Source organism: Mustela erminea, chromosome 9 (assembly GCF_009829155.1).
Source record: "Mustela erminea isolate mMusErm1 chromosome 9, mMusErm1.Pri, whole genome shotgun sequence".
NCBI classification, from domain to species: Eukaryota; Metazoa; Chordata; class Mammalia; order Carnivora; family Mustelidae; genus Mustela; species Mustela erminea.
The window spans coordinates 66,332,304-66,357,904 of record NC_045622.1 but is presented as its reverse complement, the minus strand read 5'-3'; positions in this window follow the sequence as shown (position 1 = coordinate 66,357,904).

The window sequence follows — 25,601 nt, the reverse complement described above, 5'->3', positions numbered from 1 at the left end:
GGCTCTATGAAATGTTTGTTTTACAACAATCCCATTACAATGAATAGAAAAGGATACATGACTGACAGAGAGGGCTTACTGTATCCATGCTTTGGAAATGTTTAATGGACAGGAGGAAAGAGATGGAATGGAAGCTTGATGACATGGTAAAACAGAGGGAGGGTGTGGTGAGTATCTATTACTTTTGCCACTCAACTATCACTTCTGCTTTTGACTTGGCAGTAGTGTTGCATTTTTGGTGCTTACTTCCGTTCTTTTAATCTATGATATTTGTTCTAAGCATATCTAAGCTTTATACCTGTTCTAGAAATTCTAGTACTTAGTATTTTTATTTTTATTTAGTGCAAAGTATTTTCTAATTTCTTTTTTGGTTTCCTCTTTGTCAAGTGAGTTATTTATAAACATGTTGTTTATTTCCAAATGTTTGGGTTTTTCCACATATCTTTATGTTAGTGATATTTATTTCATTGTGACTAAAAAACACAGTTTATGTAGTTTCAACCCTTTTTAATTTATAGGCATTTTTAAGATCCAGAATATAGTCATTCTTGCTTAATATTATGTCTGTTCTTGAAAGGAATGTGTATTTTGCTGTTGTTGATCAGAACATTCTTTGTGTGTCAAATTCACTTCGTTCAAGTGTTCTGTACCTTCAGTGATCTTAACTGAGTTGTTTAATTACCGAAAAGCTGTTGACATAGTCAACTACTATTGTCGATTTGTCTAATTCTGCTCTTAGTTTATCAGTTTTCATTTCATTCTTTTGAGGCTGTGTTATTAAATGTATACACATTTAGGTCTGCTACATTTTCTTGATTGATTAACTGATCTATTATTATTATTTTTTTTATTTGTCTTCAAAATCCTGTTCTTTTTCCTTTGGGTAAGTGGAATTTCTGGATAATATATGGTAAGAGTATTTTTAATTTTTTGAGGAAATGCTCTACTGTTTTTCGTAGTGGTTGAACCAGTTTATATTTCTACCAATGGTGTAGGAGTTTTCTTTTCTTCGCATATATGCCAGCACTTGCTAGCTCTTGTGTTTTCGATAATAGCCATTTTAATAACAGAGAGTTGACATCTCATTGTGGTTTTGATTTGCATTTCCCTGATGATTGGTGATGTTGCATGTCTTTTCATGTACCAGTTGGTCATTTGGATATCTTCTTTGGAAAAACATCTATTCAGGGTTTTTTGTGGGTTTTTTTGCATATTTTTAAATTAGATTTTTTTTTAAAAATTTTGAGTTGTAGGAGTTCTTTTCATATGTTGGATACTAATGCCTTATCTGATATGTAGTTTGCAAAAAACTTTCTCCCATTTTTGTCTTTCATTTTTTTTTTTTTTAAAGATTTTATTTATTTATTTGACAGAGAGAGATCACAGGTAGGCAGAGAAGCAGGCAGAGAGAGAGAGAGAGGAGGAAGCAGGCTCCCCGCTGAGCAGAGAGCCCGATGCGGGACTCGATCCCAGGACCCTGAGATCATGACCTGAGCCGAAGGCAGCGGCTTAACCCACTGAGCCACCCAGGCGCCCTTTGTCTTTCATTTTTAAAATTTATTTATTTATTCATATTTTTGCTTTTCAAAAGCTTTTAAGTTTGATGTAGTCCCATTTGTTGATCTTGGTGTCTTAGCCAAAAAATCACTGCCAAGACCAATGTCAAAGAGATTCTTTTCCGTATTTTTTTCTGGGAGTTTTATAGTATCGAGTCTTATGTTTAAACCTTTGAATGATTTCAAATCAATTTTTGTGAGTGGTATAAGAAAGAAGTCCAGTTTCATAGCTCTGCATGTGTTTTTTCAGTTTTTCCAACACCATTTGTTGAAGAAACTGTCATTTCCCCATTGGCTCCCTTGCTGAATATTAGTTGACCATATAAGCAGGGGTTCAACTCTCTCTACTCTGTTCCATTGGTCTATGTGTCTATTTTTGTGCCAGTAGCATTATGTTTTTATCACCAAAATTTTGTAGTATAGTTTGAAATCAGAAGTATGATATTTTTGATACCTTGTGCTTTGTTTTCTTTTTTTCCCTCAATATTGCTTTGGCTATTCCTGGTCTTTTATGGTTCATGCAAATTTTAGTATATATATATTTTTCTATTTCTGTGAGGAATGCCATTGGTATTTTAATGGGAATTGCATTGAATCTATAGATGGTGTTGGGTGCTATGGGCATTTTAACAGGTACGGACATTTTAAAATATTAATTCTTCTAATCCATGTATACAGAGTGCCCTTCCATTTATTTGTGTCATTCTCAATTTCTTCCAGCAAAGTCTTATAGTTTTTATTGTACAGATATTTCATTTCCTTTGTTAAATTTATAAGTATTTTATTGGTTTTGATGTCATAAATGGCACAAATTTTTAATTCCTTATTTTAATTCAATTTAGTTAACATATACTGTATTACTACTTTCAGGGGTATAATTTAGTGATTCATAATTTGCATATAACATCAAAGGCTCATTACATCAAGTGCCTTCCTTAATGCCCATCACCTAATTACCCCTTCCCCCTCATGCATCTCCCCTCCAGCAACCTTCAATTTGTTTCCTAGAGTTAAGAGTCTCTATGATTTGCCTCCTTCTCTGTTTTTATCTTATTTTATTTTTCCTTCCCTTTCCCTTTGTTCATCTGTTTTGTTTTTTAGATTCCATATATGAATGAAATCATATGGTATTTGTCTTTCTCTGATAACTTATTTTGCTTAGCATAATAGCCTCTAGTTCTATCCACATCATTGCAAATGGCAAAATTTCATTTTTTTCTGATGGCTTAGTAATATTCTATTGTATATATACATATATACCACATCTTTCTAATCCATATTCTGCTTTTTATTCAGATCATACAAATCTTTCACCTTTTAACTGATTTATTATTAGAAATATACCTCTTGGTGTGTTGAGTGGTTTAGTCAACTAAGGGGCTGACTCTTGATTTCGGCTTGGGTCATGATCTCAGGGTCCTGGGATTGTGCCCTGAGCATGTCTCTGTGCTCACTAGAGAGTCTGCTTCTCTCCCTCTGCTCCCCCTCCAACTCATGCATGTGTGCTCTCTCTCCCTCAAAATAAATAAATAAATCTTAAGAAAAAGGTAACATGCCTGTTTATCTTGTAATATTTCTTATCCTGAAGCATTTTCTCTGTATTAATGTAGCCACTCCAACTTTCTTTTAATTAGTGCTTTCATGATACATCTTTTTTTGCCTCCTTTTACTTTTAATTACATGTGCCTGTATATTTTTTTTAAAAGAATGTATGTATGTATGTATGTATGTATGTATGTATGTATTTAGAGCTGTGAGAAGGGGATGGACAGAGTAAGAGAAAGAATCCAGGGCACCTGGGTGGCTCAGTGGGTTAAGCCACTGCCTTCAGCTCAGGTCATGATCTCGTGCTCTCTGCTCAGCAGGGATTCTGCTTCCCTCTCTCTCTCTGCCTGCCTTTCTGCCTGCTTGTGATCTTTGTCTCTGTCAAATAAATAAATAAAATCTTAAAAAAAAAATAATCAAAGCAGATTCCATACTGAATGTGGAGCCCAACATGAGATTTGATTCTACAACTTTAAGATGCTGACCTGACTGGAAATCAAGAGTCAGTTGCTAAACCCCCAGATGCCTCTTCCTATGCCTGTGTTTTTAAAGTAGGGTTTTTTTTTTTTTAAGATTTTATTTATTTGACAGAAAGAGAGCACAAGTAGGCAGAGAAGCAGGCAGAGAGAGAGAGAGGGCAGAGTCAGCTTGGGGCCAGATCCCAGGACCCTGGGATCATGACCTGAGCCAAAGGCAGATGGTTAACTGATTAAGCCACCCAGGTGCCCCTTTAAACTAGGTTTTAAATAGGTAGCACAAAATTGGTTCTTGATTTTTTATACAGTCTTACAATCTCTGTTTTTAGTTGCAATGTTTAGATTGCTCACATTTAATGTAATTATAGATATGGCTGGGTTTAAATCTATGATACTGCTATTTATTTTCTATTTTCTTCTTTTTCGTTCTTTTTTTCCCGCTCTTTTCTGTCTTTCTTTTTATGATTCCATTAGATCTTTTGGTTGGCTTATTAGCCATACTTTTGTTTTGCTATTGGATTACTCTAAGGTTTACAGTATACATCCTTAATTTATCATAGTCTGCCTTCAGGTAATATTATACCACTTCATGTACAGGGTAAGAAACTTTTCTTTTGTACTCATTGTCATGTATGACAATGTTGTAAATCTCATTGTATACTGACATTATTTTTGTTTTCAGTAGCCATTTTTATGTTAAAGACATTAAACAGTAGAAAAATGTCTTTTATATTAATCTACCTATTCTCTTTACTGACACTTTTGATTCCTTTGTGTAGATCCAATTTCTGTATAGTATTATGTTCCATATAGCTTGAAGAATTTCCTTTAGAATTTCTTATAGTGTAGCTGTGTTGGTAGTGAATTTTCTAAGATGTTGTTTATCTGAAAAAATGTTTATTTCACTTTCATTTTTGAAAGATACTTTTGCTGGGCATTAAAATCTGGTTGACAGATTTATTTTCTTCTGGCTTACATGGTTTCTAACAAGAAATCGTCTGTCAGTCTTATCTTTGTTTCTCTTTATATGTGTCTTTTTTTCTCTTCTGACTGCTTTTAAGAATTTCTTTCTAGCAGTAAGTTCCAGCAATTTGATTATTAAGTAGTTTGTTGAATTAAAGACCTTTTTATTCTCCTTGGAGTCATTGAGCTTTTTTCTGAATATAATAATATATATGATATATATATATATCATATATATTTATATATTTATGTATTTTATTTATATATAATATTTATATATTATATATATGCATGTATGAAAATTTGGAAAGTTTTCAGCCAATATTTCTTTAAATATTTTTCCGTACCCCTCCTTCTTTGCAGGAGTCTAATTATACATTTGTTAAACTGTTTGATATGGTCCTGAGACATTACTGAGACACTGCTCATATTTTCAATCTTTTTACTCTCTGTACTTCAATTTGGGTTATTTCTATTACTATGTCTTTTACTTCACTTATTTATTGCTAATATCATCTGATACTTTTTTTTTTTTGCCATTTAAGATTTTCTATTTTTCCATTGTCAGAAGTTTCATTTGGATGTTTTATATATCTTTTAATTCTCATTCTGTTGTGTTCTTTTCATTTACCTTCCTGAACCTATAAATCAGTTTTTAATAGCCATTTTAATATTCTCACTTGCTATTTTTATCCTATCACTCATTTCTGGGTCTTTTGATATTGGTTGATTATTCCCTGGAAATGGGTATATTTTCCTGATTCTCTCACTTTCCTGCTTCTCTTCATATTAATTTTTTTTCAAGATTTCTAATTCTATTACCACAATAATGTTTTATCATTAAAAAATCCATTTCTTTTTTAAAAGCTTTCTTTAGTTTTATTGAGGTATAATTGACAAATAAAAATTATACTTATTCTGTACAATATGGCTTAAGATGTACAATGTGATGATTTAATATATGTATACATTGTGAAATGATTAGCACAAACAAATTAACATATCTATCACCTCACATAGTTAACCTTTTTGTATATGGTGAGACACTTAAGGTCTACTCTCAACAAATTTTAAGGATACAATACAGAACTATTAACTATAATAACCCTGCTGTACCTTAGATCTTCAGAATTTATTTATCTATTAACTGAAAGTTTGTCCTGTTTGCATGTTTGATAATTTTTTTATTGGATGTGAGACACTGTTGATCTTATATTGTTAGATAATAGATATCACTGTATTTTTTGAAAAAAAAGTATCAATGGTTAATTTTTCCTGGCATGCAGTTACATTTCTTGGTATTAGATCTTTTTCAAGTTTGATATTAAGCTTTGTTAGAGTAGATGCAAAATAGCTTTTGGATCAGGTTAATTTAGACAGTGCCCTTCTGATGACTCCAGCTGGTATCATTTGTATTATGAGATCTTTGTACTTTGGCTGGTGGCAACCAAAACTATTCTCAGCCATGGGTAAACTTTGAAAGCTCTTCAGCCTACTACTTTCTGGTGATTCCTTCACTAGCCCCAGGCAGTTTTATCCTATGTACATGCAGGTCAGTACTCAGTCAGAAATTAAAAGGTCACTCTTTGCAGATCTCTGGAGCTCTCTCTGAGCGGCTCCCTTATCTCTGACACTCTTTTCTGAACATTCTAGTCACAGCAGACTTTCTGAACTAATGTCTATCTTCTCAACTCATCAAAATCACCAGGATTTTTGGAACTTTTGTCCTTGCATTACAGCTTGGAAATTGCCTTGAGGGCTCATCACATTTGTTTCTCTTCTCACAGAGATCGTGGTTCTGTGCTGCCTTTTGTCCAATGACTAAAAAATTGTTTCATATATTTTGTCTGATTTTCTGATTTTATTGGGGTGAGATGGTAAATCTAATCTCTGGTACTCCATTATGCCTGAAAGTGAATGTCCTATATCATTTTTAATTAAAAAAATATATTATATCTGTATGTCTTACAGTGTTAAATATATCTTAAAGACTTATGATGAAAGACATCATTCACCTGTCCCATGCCATCCTACCTCAGTCCCGCTATGTAGAAATAACCTCTTCTTTAATTAATCAGCTTTTCTTTTTATAGCTAAACCCATATTTCTAAGTGATATGCCTCTACTGCTATTTCTCATTTATTTCTGATGTTATCTATTGACTTTCTGTTACAGTAGGGAGCGCTTTAACTTTTTTATACCACTTCCCAATTTCTCATTTTCCATCTTCCCCATAAAACTGTATCACAGTTTTTATATACCAAGTAATCAGTGTTGTACCATTATTACTATGCAAATATTTCTTATTCCAGAGCCTAATGTACTACTGTGATTCCATTTTATTTCTACATCAGTTTTTTAAAAGATTTTATTTATTTGAGAGAGAGAGAGAGAGGGAGAGAGAGGGAAAGCACAAGCAGGGGGAGGGGCGGAGGGAGAAACAGGCTTCCCACTGAGCAGGGAACCCTGTGTGGGGCTTGAGTCCTGGGAGCATGACCTGAGCCAAAGGCAGATGCTTAACTGACTGAGCCAACCAGAGGTTACTACACCAGTTTTTTTTTTCTTTCTTAAAGATTTTATTTATTTATTTGTCAGAGAGAGAGAGAGGGAAAGAGAGAGAGTGAGCACAAGCAAGGGAAGGGGAAGTGACAGACAGAGCAGGCAGAGGGAGAAGCAGCCCCACCCCCACCCCAGCAAGGAGCACCATGCGGGTCTCCATCCCAGGACTCTGGGATCATGAACTGAGCTGAAGGCAGCGGCGCAACCGACTGAGCCATCCAGGCATCCCACTACATCAGTTTTTAAATTATTCTTCAAATTTATAATTGCTTGATTTTAATATATGTGCATTATTCTTCAAATTTATAATTGCTTGATTTTAATATATGTGTATCTTTTTCTATTTTTAACTTCTTAATCTTTTCCAAATGCTGTAGTTTTAAAGACATTATATCAAGTCCCCTCTCCATTGTCATTAGAAGTGACCCTCCTGGGGTCCTCTCTGATGCTAGTCCCTTGTGATGTGAAGTCACACATTTGTTACTCTGGGATTTTCTATGTGAAACTATTGTTTCCTATTTTGTCACCATTTTTCTTGGTTAGAGTATATCCTTAAGTGTCTTCCTAATAAATGGAGAGAACTTGGGATAATGCAATACCTGAAATGACTTTGTTTCACTGTTTAATTTGGTGGATAGTTTGACTGTGTGCAAAATTTTAAGTTAAAAAAAGCTTCCAGTAGAATTTTGAAGGTCTTGGTCCATATTCTTTGGTCATACAGTGTTGTTAAAGAAGTATCTGAGGCCACTATAAAGCTGATTTCTTTTTTGCGATTTTTTTTTTCATTTTAGAATATCTTATCATTTTTTCTTTATTCCCTGGTCCCTGAAACTTCAGGTTCATGAACTTTTAATGTGGCTCCCCCACCTCCATTTATTGTGCTAGATACCCTGTGGGTTCTTTCAATCTAGAGACACGTTTTTGAGAATGTAATAATACCCTTCTTCTATTTCCTCCCCTTAGTTTTCTCTGTTCTTTCTATATCTCCTGTAATTTGTGTGATAGAGTTCTTGGATTTCTCTCCTATTATTTTTTTTCTTCCCATTGGTCATCTCTTTGTCTTTTTTCCCCAATTTTTTGGCTTTATTTCCATACATTCTATTCAAGTTGTTAATTTTGGCAACATATATGCTAAGTTACATGAGCTCTTTCTAAGTTTCTGAGTGTTTTCTGTTTCCTGCTTAATGAATATGGGGTTTTGTTTCATATGTAACTGAGGATAATAATTTGGAGAAAATGTTTTCTTCTGTCTTGCTTTATCTCTGTTAGATAAGGTGTTTTTTGTGTGTTTCTTTGTTTTAATTTCTCACTTTCATGTTGGAGATTTTTCTCAATTATTTGGTGAGCCTTGGTTTTCTTTTTAAGAGTAAGATGTGAAAATGTGAGTGCGTGTGTTCAAATAAGAATGTGTACAGGAGTTGTGTGGAGTGGTGCTTTTCAACTGATGGGCTTCACTTCAAGATACGTGGACAATTAGTTGGTCATTTCACTGGTGCTTCACAAATGGTGGAAAGAGATTTCCAGAAACCAGAAGGGAAGTGCCCAACTACCAGCATTCTGCCTGTAGGGGTCTATATGATGGGAACAAAAGAGGTCGTGGTCCTATCAATTCATTTTACAGACTTTCAATTTATCGTGGTCCTATCAATTCATTTTACAGACTTTCAATTTATCTCTTTGACATTTCTCCTGCCCTCCATCTCTAAGGTATCTCTGAATTCTGAGTTTCTGCTATTAATTTTGCTAGAGAAGAAAACTCAGCTCCTCTGCCTAGGAAAGATGTGAATAGGTTGGATACCAGATATCTTCATCCAGGTGTTCTTGCCTCACTGAACTATTAACATTTCTGGGGTTTTAGGAACAGATTGCTTCCTTTCCATATCTTTCCTCTGGCTTCCTTTACACTGCTAAATCAGTAACTATCCCTTCAACTTTTGGTCTTCTAAAAATTTATTAAAATCTTATATTTTTTCCAATGTCTCCTTTCTCATGCTTTATGTGGTTTTTAAGAATTATTCTTTTTATCCTATTAGTAGGAACACAGAATGAAGAAGAAATAAATACATGGTAGCAAACTACCATCTCTAACCAGAATTCTAAGTTATATAATTTTTATTGATATTGCTATAATGAGAGCACTTCTTTGTGCCTGTAGCATTTTTCTCCTTTTGCATTTATGGATTAGTATAGGATCAAAAGCACAAGAAATTAGATTTAAATAATTAGAGGGATGTTTTATCCCATATTTCTGAAGCTAAGCAGAGCTGTAGAGAGAAGTTGAGGCTAATGGGAAGGGAGATGAAGAGCTTTGTGTCATGTGTTTTCATCTTTAAAAAAATGAATTTGTTTGTAAAGTGACAGGACTGTGAATGTCTTGGACTTGGGGGCGTCTATAGCACTTTTATTTGAGAAGTAAGGAGCTATACTAAGTAACATCTACAACCTTAGTTCTTTGCCTGAGCAGGCTCTATTGGTAGCCTGGAAGACTTAACTCCCCAGGGAAATGAAATATCCATTGGGAAACCCAAGGCATTATCTCTGAGGGCCAGATGTCTTCTGTCTTCTAGGGGTTGGGCTTGGGTATGTCCAAGGCTTCTACTTTTCCCAAATCCCAGCCCCAATGGACCATGAGTTTGTGGAGAATGAAGAAGGAGCCTGCAAACATTACCTAGCAGGTAGGAGCTGTTCCACAAGTACTCTGTGTCTGGGGTGGGACCAGCTACCTGCACAAAGCTTCCACCAAATGAAAGACCTCTTTCTTTATTTGGTTAACCCTCAGCTCTGGGCCTTAGCTCATTGAACTGGACCTGCAGCACAAAGCTCCTTCCCATTGTTAGCAGTAGCTGGTTTCTCAGTGCCTGGGACCAAGCCAGCAAGAGATGGCTCTGGGCTCCCAGACTAAAAGTAGGATCCGAATGAATTGTCTCATTTCACCCTAGTTCCTCCTTGGCTATGAACTCTTCCAAATGTTTAGTTCCCCCATAAGGCCTCATAGTAGTGTAAGCATGGTAGAGCCACTAAGAAAGGGCCTATTAGCTAAACATTAGTCTAAAGAAGAGGGTGGTAAATGACAGCTCTTCTAATTCACATAGAGTTTTACAGTTTTCACAATCCTTTTCTGGGCATTGGCTCATTTAATCCTCACCACAGTCCTGTGAAGTTTTTAGGATAGTGAATAGTATATGTCTTTTGTAGATGAGGCAACTGAGGCCTAGATTAGCTACACAGTTTGACCAAAGTCAGACAGCTAATCTATGTCAGCAGCAGGACTCTTCCCAGATTCTGACTTCAAATCCAGACCTATTTCCCATGTGAGATTGAAAAAACAATAGCAACATTGGATGTTGGAGTCACCAAGAAATGTCCATGATAAGAAATATCCATGAAATCATATTATGTTATAGCCAGACATCTGAGACTGCTTTCAGGGGTTTTATAATTTGGTTCTATTGTTGAATTGATTGATGATTTCCGAATTGTTATCACACCACTTAGTACATTAATTCATTCATTCACTTTTAAAAATATACTTTAGTTGCTTACTTTGTGTTTAGTAATATTTGGTAGCCAGAGAAAAATACTGACTCTAGCCTATGATATCATAGTTTTGCATTAAGTATAGGAGGTAATAGGCTGTATATATGTATTCTATTGCGACTATAGCAAATTACCACCAATATAGTGGCTTTAAACAACTCCAATTTTTAATCTTACAGTTCTGGAGGTCAGAATTTTGAAATGTTTCACAGGGCTAAAACCAAGGTGTTGGCAAGGCTGTTGTTCCTTCTGGAGGCTCTAGGGAAGAATCCATTTCCTTCCTTTTCCCAGCTCCTATGGCCTTCTGCATTTCTGGGCTCATGGTCTCATTCTTCTTAAAACCTAGCAATGGCTGGTTGAGGCATTCTCATAATGCCATCTCTCAATTTCTGGCTCTTCTGTGTCCTCCTTCCTTATTTAGGAAACTTGTGATTACTTTGGACACATCTGGATCACCAAGGATAATTAAGGCCAGCTGATCAACCCCCTTAATTCCATCTACAACTTTCATTCTCTCTTTCATGTAACATAACATATTCACAGGTTCTGGAGATTAGGATATAGGTATCTTTGGGGTTGTACTGCAGATAGTAAGAGATCTTATGCTGGAAAAACAATAACATTGTAATTCCAGGCATCATGCATCCAAGACTCAAATGAGTTTTGTAGACCATAAACGCAGAAAGCAGGGAGGAGAGCCCTCCTCTGGTCTGGCATGGTCAAGGAGCTCTTCATATTAGGCTGGAAAGCACATAAGCAACGGCTCGGGGATAAGGATGAGCATAGTAAGCTACAAGAGAGCAGCAGAGGTAATCTGATGAAGACAGAGTTTTGAGTGCATGAATCTGGTGCTTATATATCCATGGGCCTCATTTGATTATTGCTGGCTTCATTGTTCTCTATTTTATGGAAGGGAAAGCTGAGGTCCAGGGAGTTTGAATACCTCATGAGAAAGTTAGTTGCCAAAACTCCTGGCAAAATGGAAAGGGGGCTTTTCATGGTTCTGGGGAGAGGAAGAGGCTCTAGCTTTTGCCACTGTTTGAATGTTCTCAGTAAATCAAAATCTCTAGAATCACCCCCCCCAAAAAAAAAAGCCCTAAAATTAGCTATTTCTGTCTTTGCTCCTGATCATCTTCTCATAGAATGTGGATTTTTCAGAGCCCACTGCTCCATGCCCATTTTCAGTTGGAAGTGGTGGTGGTGGTAATGGTGGTGGGTGGTTCCTTGAGATAAGGAAAATAGAGATCCTCTTGAAACGTTTTGGGAAGTCTTTTTGCTCCAGTATTAGATTACCATTCAGGTCACCTTGGGTCATCAGCTCTGGGCCTTTGCCTAAAGCTTTAGCTCCATTTTTTTTTTTAAATTTTTTATTTTTTTATAAACATGTATTTTTATCCCCAGGGGTACAGGTCTGTGAATCAGCACTCACCAAAGCACATACCCTCCCCAATGTCCATAACCCCACCCCCCCTTCTCCCAACCCCCCTCCCCCCAGCAACCCTTAGTTTGTTTTGTAAGATTAAGAGTCACTTATGGTTTGTCTCCCTCCCAATCCCATCTTGTTTCATTGATTCTTCTCCTACCCACTTAAGCCCCCATGTTGCATCACCACTTCCTCATATCAGGGAGATCATATGATAGTTGTCTTTCTCTGCTTGACTAATTTCGCTAAGCATTTAGCTCCATTTTTAAATGCTTGTTTGGGAAATGTGAGGCAGCACAATGCAGAGAAAAAGCACAGTGAGGAGAGGCAAAAAAGATCTTTCTAGCTCACTGTTGCTAGCTGACCCTGGGACAGTAGGCAAGTCCCTTTTCCTAGTTCTAATTTCCCACCTGCCAAATGGGTTGATTTGGCATGGTAAGTCTTTGAGTTCTGAGAGTCTGTATTCACAATTGTAGGACTCAACACAAGTGGAGGTTAAACAATGGTCCTAGATTCTCTACTCAGAAGTTTACCTCCCCATTTCCCTGACTTTATGATTTACTTTCATCATGTGCTTTAGGTCTCTTCCTCACTTTGGCTTGGCAACTCTTTCATTGGAGATGCCCTAAAATATGTGTCATTGGATGTCATTCATTCACTAATCCCTCCATTCATCATACAACAATAGGTGCACATTTTTGCAAGGTGGACAATTGCATTTAACAAAGCCTTCTTACTGGATGGGAAGGACATGCAATCCAGGCTTATTGAATCATGGACATCAGAGAATGTCTGAGCTGGAAGGACATTTAGAAACCACTGTGTTCAAGAACTTTCTTTCTATAAACAAGGAAACAAAAGCCCAAAGAGATGAAATGATTTGCCTAGGGTCGCATGGCTAACATAGGTCAGAACTGGGAATAAGAATCAGTTTTCCAGTCTTCCAGCCCAGTTCTCTGCCTTCTCCCTCCATTATCTACCACATTGTATTAACTGATTTGAAAACAAAGCTGTAATGAGCCCTAAATTATTTTTTCCTTGAGCACAAAGAATTTTTAATTGGGGAAGGATGTGCCCAAATTTGTGATGAGAAACTATTAACACAGCCTCAGGGGAATTACTGGGTCATGGCCCATTGTTTCAGCAAAAGCATTCTACAATGGGAGGAAAAAGAAGATGGAGAGGGAGAGAACGCTGTTAGTCCTCGTTCTTAAAGTCTTGTGTCTTCCTATTAAGCTGTGTTTGTTTGCCAAACATGAGCCTAGTAAGTTGCATAGACCTAGTGATTCCAACTATCTACCCTAATTCCTCAGTGTTACATTTGGTAGCTGGTATCTCCACTATATTTCATTGCCAAGCCTTGTGAATTGACCTCGGCTGAGTTCTGTTTGTAAAAGGAGGTCTTAGGTACAATGACTTCATTCTCTTTGTGATCCGGTTGGGATAGGTAGGAATCTGCTTTATTTGTCTTCAAACCAGGCCACCTACCCCATACCATATGAAGCCAATGAAAGTCAGAGACTAGTCACAGTTGCAAGCAGGGCAATTGCCTTTGACCTCCTTATTAATTTCTTCTTTGATGTTTTATTCTCTGTTCCATTCTGGTTTCTACCAGATTCCCTGATTTTTCATTTCCTTTCTCTAGCCCTATTAAGTCAATTCTTCAACTTAACAACCAGATTTATTTGGTTTAACTCTTAGTTCTTTCTGGGTCAAGGATTACACTCAATCTCTGACTTTTCCCACTCCTGGCCACCTTGGATTAAAGTCCAACCTAGTTTTTATTGGATTTAGTTACCAGAAACCCTTTATCCTTACTCCAGCAATCACTCTGCCTGGCTCATCCCTGTAGGCTTGCTTAGTCCCCTATAAGGAGTAACTTGACATCCAAGCCACTGTGTCTATTCCCAGGACTCACTCAGCTCTCTCCAGCTAACTGTCCAGATCTGCCACTTGTATGTCACCTTCTCATTTCACTGCGCTTAATGCTTTGCTTTCAGAATCTGCTTTGGTCCTCTTCCTCACCTTGTTTTGGCAACCACCATATCTCCTCACCACTCTGCTATCGCATCCTTGGTGCTTGAGATAAGAGACTGTCCCTCTAGACCCTTATACAATTCTTACTAGGGTGAAATCACAGCTCCTTCATTCTCATGCATTGGCACTGCTGCCAAGGAAGGAATATATAGAAATGACTAGTGATTTCCCCCTGATACTTTAAGCTGAATGTTTTGAATCTCTTGCATATCTGGAACTTGAAAGTAACCACAGATCTCTAAGGTTAAGAAAAGCTTAAAGATCAAGTCAAAATTTCTCAAATTGTGTTTCTGTGACTACTTGTACCAGTCACTATATTAAAAATATGGATTACAAATCATCACCCCAGACCAACTGAATTGGGCGAGATTACTGGATTGATGCTTAGGCACAACAAAATTTGGTAACTGATTTAATCTCCCAGATCCCAGCTGGTATCTCACTTAAACTATCCATAGCCATCAAAAGACACTTCTGGTCTAAGTGGGTCTTGAAAACGGGAGAGTCCAGAAGTCACCAGGCTATCAAAGAAATATTGATATTACATATCCACTATTTTCAAAGGAACCATCAATAAGTTTACTGGATAAAACCTTCTTTGCATAGAACTCTGACCAGTCCTAGTGGGGGATACTAGTTGACTGAAATACTCAGACTAAACATGACTCTAAAGTGAGGACACATTTTCCTTTGTGTCTCTTAGAAAAGAGACAGTGTGGGGACAGCTTGCAACAGGTCTCACCTTATCAGAATTAAGCTGTCAATCTTGGCAGGTAAGTTTGTTTTGATGTCTGTGATAAGTGAAAGTATGTGTGGTAAGAAAAAGTGGGTCACCATTTTTAGATCCAAAAACTGACAAAAAAATTTATGTGAAAGTAAATCTCTATGGGAGGTACCTGTCAAAATAAAAGAAGCTTATGAAAATGAAGTCAAAATATGTAAAGAAGGTAGGGAAGAAAGCAGGATTATTGGAAGAATCTGTGTAACATCATAGATTTTTGTAGGAAGCGTCCTCAGAAATCAAGTAGACTAGTAGTTTTCAAGTTTCTTTTTAGCACTTGGACTCATTTGTCAAACAAAATCTTATGCAGAAATCTAATCTATAAAACAGATAAGTACAGAGGTGCTCCAGTAAAAGCCTGAGTATGTGTATTAGTCAGAATAAGGTGTTATGTTCAGTAAAAAATAGCCCCAAATTATTTCAGCTGTTACAACAAAAGATTTTCCTTTTCATGTTACATATCTGTCATAGGTGGACTTGGGCTCAGCTCACAATTTCATTCCAGAACCCAAGTGGATAAAGCAGCCACCATTTTGAATATTGCTGGTTTCCATGGCCAAAGAACCAACTCTGAAAAGTATTGCATTGGTAATTAAATGTCTGATTTGAAAGTGACACACAGCACTTCTACTCAGATCCCATGGGCCAACACCAGTCACACAGCCCTACCCAATCACAAAGGTGCTAAGAAGCACAATCCCACTGTGTGCCCAGGAGGTATTTCCTAGTGAAAATGTTTGGTGGACACCTCTATGGTCTATCACAGTGAGCAAGTATGTGTGCGCGTGCGTGTATGTATGTATGAGTGCTCCCTCACCCCCCATGTCTCCCTAGATATCTCCAAGGAGCTCCTAGACTCCTAGAAAACTATTGGAGTCAGCTCCCCTATTTTTTAAATGAAACTGAGGTCAAGTTGTTTAGTTAAGGTCAAATAATATCAAAACCTGGCCCAGAGTGGAGCTCTTTTGGCTCTTGTCTCCTCTCATTTAGTCCAAAATATGGGGTGTTTGTGTTTGTGTGTGTGTGTGTGTGTGTGTGTGTGTGTGTGTGATGGAGAGAGAGAGAGACAGAGAGAGACAGAGAGACAGAGACATAGAGTGAAAGAGGTGACTCAAGAGTTAAATATAGATAAAGACCCATTCTGGAAGGAAATGTGAACTTGAGGAAATTTTCCGTGAAGGCTTGCCATGCATTCCAAGTGACAAATAGATGCAGTAAAGACATTATATTTGCTCTGATTACCCAGGGGATGCTAGGCAATATAAAGAGTTTTTGAAGAGAACAACAACTGATGATGAAACGTGGTATTTCTAATGTGGTGAGGAAGCCGAGCAGAAATCACCAACTTTGCTGAGACCTGGGAGAAATACTCACGTCCAGATCACAAGTGAGGAGGGCTTCAGTTGATTTCATTCAAGCCAAGGGCATTGCGCCAGGAACATTTATCCCCCAGGATGAAGCAGTTCCATGGCATTCAGCAAACATCAGCAACCACCTCCTCTGTTTGAAGCACGGGGTTCAGTGGCAGCAGTCCCATGACAAGTAGCATTCGGTCACAAGAAGAGATGGTGAGACGTACACTTCAGGTATGGTGTGGAAGCCTTGAAAGATACAGGACTCTCAGATGATTAATATGTATGTGTAGGGGGTTGTGGGGGTGAGGGAGGAAAAGTGCATCAATAATGGCTCCCAAGTCTCCCTTTTTCTAGTGTCTCTCACTGGGCATTTGGGGCAGGACAATCCCTTGGGCAGGTCACTCCCATACACAGCAGGACGTGTAACAAACACTGCTACGTTCTTATTTATTGTCACCCTCCCCCTAGCATGCGTACAGCACTTCTGTATGTCCCTGGAGGAGCTATTTCCTCTCCTTCCTGTCCTTCCCCCTTCAGAACTACTAACTCTTCACCCTCACCTTCCACACTGCAGCCAGAATAATTTCTCTAATCTTCCTGAAAATACATAGATCATCCCACCCTCTCCCTCCACCTAAGTCCTTCATTACCTTCATTGGTAGGTGTCATGTGGTTTTGTCCTTGTGTCTCCACCCTCATCCTTCTCCACTTTCTCCCTGCTCCTTCATCTTCTCCCACCTGCACTGCAAATACAAAAAAACTGCTGTAGTTCTCTTAGAAAGAGAGCCTAATGCTCTTTCCCACTGCTACGCTTTTGCATATGTTTTTCTCTTTGTCTGGATGGTCTCCCTTGCTCACCTGGTGAAATCCTGCTGCCCCTGATTTGATCACTCTTCCTTATGATCACTAGTCGGTACCCAACTTTGGTTTGTTTTGAGCATACTGCTCACAGTTATTTTATTTTTTAGTTAGAGCAACCTGTATAGTATGTGCTAATAGCTCAGGTTCTAGAGAGATTATATGAATGCTCCCTGATTCAGTATTTAGCACCTGTAAATTAGACTCTGAATCTGTTTCTTTTGTAAAAAGAGAATAATAATAATAATAATTATAGTAATAATCCTGTATAGATTTATTCTAAGGATTAAGACAATGCTAGTAGAGTACAAGCTAACTATAGATGCTAATTATTGTAATCATAGTTATGATTATGAATGTTACTTTGGCATTTCCCCTACCAGACCATGAACTCCTTGAGGGTAGACATCTTGTTTAATGTAACTTTGTATTCTTCATTATTTGCATAATGTCAGGCAAATGGGAGGTCCTCCACATATTTTTGAATGAATGAACTTAATTAATCAGAAAGTATTAAATTGTGCTCAGTAAGTAATAGGCAGGAACATGTCATGTATGTTTTAAGACTTCAACGAACATTTTTGGAAAAAAAAAAAAGACATTTTTTTCCCTTTGAAAGGTGTACTTCATTTATTTGGAAACATCATCCGTGTGAACATGCTAATTTCTGGATGGTGCCAGTGCAGATGACCGCCCATCGTTTCACACTAAAGAGGAGTGTGGGAATGTGGGTTTGCAGTCACTCCAGTGGGTTCACATCCAGGTTCTGCTACTTTCTAGTTACAGAACTTGTACTGGTTTCCTAAGCTTTGTAGAGTGACTGTAAATCTATCAATTTGTTGGATTATTCAGATGAGAACTAGTTTGTTTTACTCCCTAGCTTACCATATTTCTGGTACTTATTGAGTGCTCATGAAATGCTAGTTATTTCACCTTGAATTGCTGGGTAAATTTTTTCTTAGTAAGCTTGTGAGTAACTTGGAGGTAGTGATTCAAGATCTGTATATCAGGAATCTGTGGTGGACAAGGACAGGCATTCAGTGAAGCCCACCAAGCTTCTTTAAGTTTGTTCTCTCTCTTGCTGTTCTGTTTTCCCTAAACATTTCTCCTTCATTCCTTTCTGTTCAACTGGCCTCTCTGGGTACCACTCTACTTGTACAAGACCCATCATGGGCCGTTAAGATGGTGGTTTTATCCCCTGACTGCACCACGACACTCCCTGACTCCCACTGCTAACAGACTTAGGCTTTTGTGCCTCAAGCACAAATTCCTGGGAGAGAGAATCTGACTGGGCTAGGAGGTGCCCCTCTCTTGTTCAATTAGCTTTGCCAGAAGTGGGGCTGAGGGTCATGGAAGAGGCATGGTGACCAAACTTGCCCACCAAGGTTGAGGTGTTTTCTAGGAAGAGAGTGTGGGGACTTCTGGTACAGTGCCCTGTCCTTTAGGGATCTGTAGTCTTTCTGTGTTCTGAGAGGAACAGGAGGGAAAGCTGAAATTTTGTGACAGAGCCAAAGTGCCATATCGACTAATTTTATTTTTTTCTTCTGGCTATTGCACATGCTGTCTTCCTTGTTTTTCATTTGTTTTGATATTGCTTTTGGTGTCTTTAACCTTTTCGGAGGCTTGGTTTTGATGGGATCCAAGGAAGTCCTGTCACTTACCTCATCATGTACCACCCCTTAATTCTATTCTTCTCAGGTCAATCCCTTAAAGGCAGTCATAAAAATAAACTCTCAGGCTGGACCTTAATTGATCAAGTAATTATGAGGAAAATGAAATTATAGATTTCAGCAACATCTAAGGCAATGGGTTGTCTCCTCCCCTTCCTCTGACCCCCAATAGTAGAGTCCCCACACCTTTCTACCCCCATTATTGAACATGTAAATGATACCTTAATGTGTTTCATGGCCCTAAACCTACAGTCATGACCTATTGCCTCACACACAATCAGATAAAGAGGCTGTAGTGGGAACAGAGTCTCCAACCTCAGAGCCAGGGAGGCCTGGGGTTGGCATGGAGGTGAGAGGAGCGCCTCTGTGCCAGGGGCAGGGACATCAAGAAGGAAGGGACCTCATGCTGGCCTATGAGATTATTAGACCCAAAGGCCTGGGACTGGCTACTCATAGTCCTTCAAGCAGTATAAAAGAGTCCATCCTAAAAACCAATCCTAAGGGTTAGCATTGTGTATTGCTTCTTGTTTGCTTATTTTCTCAGATATCCCTAATCAGGGAGGATTTAGGGTTTCTCTTTTTCTCTCCCCCCCACCCCCCGCAACCCCCAACCCCGCCCCGCCAATATCAACATGATGGCACAGAGCTTGAAAATCCTCAAGTTTAGGGTTGACTGGGATCAGATCTGGCTGTGCCCTTCAGCTTCTGGGATGCTTGGAAGGTTCCAGGAGAGCTCTGCCTCTGACCCAGAACCCCTCTGCCACTGTCTGCGCACAGATCCTTTGTAGTGGAGGCAGAGATCTTCGTTCTCCATAAACAACAGAGCGGTGCTCTTGTTGGACCCTTCCCTCTGCTGAGAATTTGGAGTAGCTCTTTATCAACCCTGAGTGCGCTGCCTTGCTTTAATGTCTGGCAGAGCATGAATTGTAAACACGTCATTAGACTTAAAGGCTGCCCCGAGATGCTAGCTGAAGGAGAACAGGCCCCGAAGAAAAGAGGAGTTTGGCTGAAAATGAGCTGCTGAATAATTTATCATGAATTGAAAAGTCAATACCTTAAGTGAGGCGTGGTGAAGCTCGGGAACTTGGAGATAAACACTGCAAGGATGTAATTTTTGAGAGAATATTACCAAAAGAAATGGCTCTTTGGCAGAAGCAGGGGGCGGAGAGCCCATGAGCAAGGGCTGGCGTGGGGAGGGGGCAACAAAAGGAGAAGTTAGAGCAGAGCTTGCCTTCAAGGCCACCGCCTCTTAACTGGAGGAGAGGTTAGGCCCGAAAGGAGTTGGGGAATGGTGGAGAACAAACCAGAATGCTAGGGAAGAGTTCCAAGAAGACCTGAACAGTGAGCCCAGGAAAGCTTCTTGGAGGAGGGGGCACTCAGGCCTGGAAGGGAGGATTTGATGAAGGGAAGGGAGGGATAGGGAACTTCCTCACACAAACCAACAGTGAGGGCACAGCAGAGAGAAGCTGAGGAGGGGGCTGACGCGGCGGCTGAGGAATGCCATGTGGAAGAACAGAAAGGCACTCAACTTTGGCATGGGAGCCCCTGCAGATTCTGTGGCAGGACATTGACTTTCATTCATAGATTCATTCCGGAAATCATCAGCATATAATTGAGTAGCTGTGTTCCAGAGACTCTGCTGTGCATGGCATGGTGAGCACAAGACAGGCATGAGTCCTGACCTCACAGAAGTTACATTCTAGTAAGATCATCAACAAACTGTAAGCACGTTCCTTGTGCTAAGTATGCTCTATGCACATCTCAATCCTTACTGCGAGGTTAAGAGATAGGTGAACTAATTATCTCCATATTACAGATGAAGAAACCAAGGCTTGAGGAGGTTAAGTAACTTGCCCAAGGCACTACTAAATGATGGAGCTACACATCTATAATGCGTTGACATAGTTATGATCTTGGTTAAATGTTGGATGGGGAAGTGGATGGGGCCCTGGGCCAGTGTGGGACACGTGATTTTGTTCAGGGGGTCAGGGAGGCTTTCTGGAAGACAGAGCTAGGATGACACCTGCAAGATGAGCTTAGTGCTGTGAGATCGAGTGGCCCTTTGGTGAAGGGGGAAGGTAGAAGAGGCTGGATCTGGCAAGGCTCTGAAAGACCGCTAGGGAGGCTGGAGTTTATCCTGAGGGCAGTGAGGCCACTGAAGGGTTCTAAGAGAGGAGGCATGGAGAGTGTGTGTGTGACAGAATCAATTTTGCGTTTTTAGGAGATCACTCTGGCTGCTTTGCGGGGAATTGATTGGTGGGGCCAGGAGTGCAAGCTGCTGGAACAGTGAGGATGTTGAGAAACAGGAAATAAGTGAACCAATAAATGTGTCAAACCCTTGAATGGTTTATTCATAGGAGAGTCCCTCAATCCTATGCTCAAAGCCCTTTCCCCCCCCACTTACATCCAATTCTAATAACTCAGCTGTTTGTTTTCCCAATTTGTAGCAGATGAGTAATAACTTAAGAAAGAATTCGAGGATGCAGTGGGAAGGAAACACTGGCCGCCGTGAAAAGTGGCAGCTTGATTCTAAGGAAAGACACACATTAAGAACACTAAAATCTAAATTGCTCAGCAGGTTGGGATTATTCAGTAGAAAGACACATAGCCCTACCCCACCCACATCCTCTCATTTCAACCTTGTATTTGATAACGTTAGCGATTACATTGAATCAACAACAGAATGTGATTTTTAACCTCTCTTTAAAAAGTCAGAGGAAAAAAAGGATGATTTTTACATTCCCAGCAGCACGTGTGACTTGTTGAGTTGGACTCAACTGCTCAACTCAACTGCTGGACTGATCCCAAGATGGCCTAGAAGCCTGGAGCTCATGTTCCCATATCGGTTCCCAAGGCCAGCTCTGGGTCTCCCCCTGTAGGATGGTGGCCATCCTAAATTCACTAGAGCAGAGGGACTGGGGTTTGGTCAAACCCTCTGACCTTTCATCAGTGAGCCTGGCACAGGAGCTGAGGCAAGGTGACAAATGGTCACAATGCTATCATCCTCCTTCAGAAGCTTTTGAGGGACTTAGAAAGGTCACAGATGCTAGGGAACCTCCTCAGAGAAGCACAGGATATAAATGGTCCCTCAGTGATTTCACCAGAATGGGCATGACTCTAGTCCCTCACTGTGTCCCTCACTACACTGCTCCCTGGGCCTCTCACTGGGCCCCTCACTAAGTTCCTCACTGGCCCCTTCACTGTGCCTCTCCCTGTGCCTTCACTGGGTCCCTTGCTAGACCCCTCATTGAGTCCCTCACTGTTCCCCTTACTGCCCCCCCACTGGACCCCTCACTGAATCCCTCACTGTCTCCTCATTGGGCCTCTCACTGGGCCCCTCACTAACTCCTTTACTGGCCCCTTCACTGTGCCTCTCACTGTGCCACTCACGTATGTCCTTCACTGGGCCCCTCACTGCATCCACACTGGACCCCTCACAGCCCGCCTACCAATGGCCCTCTCGCTGGACCCCTCACTGGCCCCTCATGCAACCATGGTGGGCCTTGACCTAGATTAAGTGTGAGATACACCCCAGCAGTGGGAACTTGGATTGGCTCTTCTCTGGTCTGAAACTAATGCTCTCAAGGGCCTTTATGCTCAGGTGGTCAGGCACCTTCTGTCCTCCCTGAGGTGGGTACTCAACCTTTGGTTTTGCTTGAGTGATGAGAAATACTGCCAGGGAACCAGGTCGATGAAAGACCCCTAAACAATTTCTCCTATTTTGGGAAACTTATTTTGTTGTTGTTGTTAGTTTAATAAACAGACTGAAACCTCCATTAGAGCTGCCCGAGACATTTGGATTCCATTTGGGAAGCTCATTAGGAGAAAAAAGCTTTGGTAGCAGAAGATTGGTTAGTTCTGAGAAGGCAGCTCAACCCTCAACTTTTTACTCAGTTTTGACATTCTGGCTGGGAACCATGGCCATCAGAAGTAGGACAGTTGAAACTATGATGTCCCTTGCACAACTTTTGCTAGCTGGAGTTTTAGTATATTTTTTTGTTGCTATGATAAATGTAATTTTCTCATTGTTTTCAAATTACTTTTTGGAGCGTAGAAAAGCAATTGATTTTTGTTTATTGATCATATAACTAACAACTTGTTAAAGTACCTTATTAATTATAATAAATTGGCATTTATTTGGAGTTCTCTCTCTCTCTAAAATCATTATTAGAGACTAATGAAAGTTTTATCTTTTTGAAAGAAAAAAAATACATGTTTATATATTTTAGAAAGATTCTCATTCAAACTGATCAAAATAAAAGAACAAATCAAGTTTCAATTATCTGGATATGCTTATATGTCAGATTTATTGTTCTTCGACACTATCAGATAATATATAATTTAAGTAAAAATATTATTCATTAATTTATTAAATATTTATGTAGTACGATGATAGGCTTTGAGGCTATTACTGTGAGTAAAACTCAGAGACCCATCTCTGCCTTTCTAGAGCCAATAGATTAAGGTGGTTTACCAGTTTATAGTGTAGGAGAGAGATAAAGGCAGTTTAGTTAAGGTCATGGAGAAGACATGGAGAGACATGGAAGGATTTGTGACATAATTACTAGTTAAAACTAAAACCAGGTGGTCATGGATTCAGCATGAGGAGGAAAGGAGAGGGAATTGTAAAAGATAACCTCTGGCTCTCTGGTTTCTGAATCAGGGTTATCCTTCACTGTGATTGGGAACGCGGAAAGAGGACCAGATTGGGGAAGGCAGACAGCAAGGGATGCTCATGAGTCTAGTTTTGCCATTTAGATCTTGGGATGCTTTTGAGTCATAAAGAGGGAGGTTGGCAGGCAGTTGGATATGCTGGTCTGGAACTTGGAGGAGAGATCTGTCTGGAATCATCTGTCGATAGGGAGTCATTGATGATTTGGGTGTAGATGAAATTGGCATGGGCTGGAGAGAACAGAGGAAGAAGAGGAGAGAGGCGTGAATGGAATCTTGAGGAGTTACAGCATTTAATGGCCAGGTAACAAAGGATAGGTTGGCAATGGGATGAAGCTAGAGGAAATGCAGGAGCATGTATTGTCCTAGAAGGTAAGGGAATTGCATGTTTTAAGAAAGGAGAGAAAGTTAGCAATATCAAAATCTGCTGAAAGGTTTAGTAAGATGAGGACTGAGAAATTCCATTGGATTTAACCACATTGTAATCACTGGAAACGTTATCCAGAGTTATCATGGAGATGATTTTCATGTTGAAGAGTGAGTAGGAATTGGGATTTTTTTTATTATTTGTTGGGAAATAAATGAATCTGCACTGTTATATTTTGGTTTCAGAATGCAATATCACAGATAGGGATGTTATCTGTTAAGGCTTACAGAAATAGGCTTCATGAATGAGCACAACTTTAAAATCCTGGGCCTACCCACTGAACCGTTGTTGGACAACTTGCCATGAAATTCGGGTCAGATGACAAAGAGTTTGCCATGTCTGTCAAACTACACGGGGACACGGGATCTATCAGCTCACTCATCCTGCTTACAAATGCCTGGGTAAGGATAAAGGAGCCCAGGCACACTGGAGAATCATTACCAAACACCTAGACACTATTTGGGTTTGTGCTCCGTCAGGAGAGTGATTATACTGCTATCTGTAAATACATTCTGCCACATCAGCCTAGCCATTGGCACCTGCTGAGGCTATTTTATCTGGAATCATCCATCTGAGTACTTGTACTTTTGTGCATCTGCATTTGTTTTGGAACTAAGTATATAGAAGTTCTTTGATGACAAATTCCACAGCGCTCTAAAGAGGGACTGAGGCCCTGCTGCAAATGCAAGCTGTCCCCATCTCTGGTCTCTGGCTCTGTCGTAGGAAGCAGATTGTTGACTGTCTCCCAGCTGCTTCTTGCCACTTGCAATTTGTGCTTTCTGCAGAAATCACTCTGTTCTGAATAAGCCAGTCACCTCGCTCTAGTGAGATGGTGGTGTGTCTGCTGAATATTTTATTTACCATCTGGCTGGCAGCAAAGTGCAGAACCTACATAAGGGCCAATAATGCCCCAGACCACCATATACCAATCCTCAAAAGGTCGCTTGCTTCTCCTCATGCCTGGCTGACACCATCAGTCCCTCACATGGGTCCTGTGCTCTTCTTTCGAGGCTTTGAGAAGGAGGGCGCCATGCTGTGAAGCAACCAAAGGAGATTTCTGTTCTTACAACACCCTTCCTTCCTGCCCGTATTGGGGTAACCTCCAGGCATTTTCCTAAAGAAGATGGACATTTCACCATCCCAGTCCCTCTTCTTCCTACCTTCCCGAAGCCCACACAAGACTTTCCAGGGTAGCACCTTCCACAGGTATGGGGGAATCCGTGACTCTACTTCTGCCTCTCAGTAGGAGCTCGATCAATGTGACTCCCCTTCTTCATCTTTTCCAACCAGATTCTCCCTTTCAGAAAGGAGGAATTTGGGGTGCCTGGGTGGCTCAATGGGTTAAAGCCTCTGCCTTTGGCTCAGGTCATGATCCTGGGGTCCTGGGGTTGAGCCCCACATCAGGCTCTCTGCTCAGCAGGGAGCTGGCTTCCCCCTTGCACACCCCTGCCTGTGATATCTGTCTGTGAAATAAATAAATAAATAAATAAATAAATAAATAAATAAAAGAAGGAATTTAGTGGCTTTCCCCCTTTGCTTGGGGAGGATATCTAGTTAGGGTTTGAAAGTGCTTCTGTTTTCAGCAATCCTCTTTGCAGGTGCAAATACATCCAAGAAGTCTCTTACTTTTGAGACTTACATAGCCAGTAATTCCTTCATTGAATACAGATACCCCTTAAGAGATACACAGAAGGGTTGTGGTATAAGAGTCCTGGACTTGGAATTAGAGATCTTCTACCATGT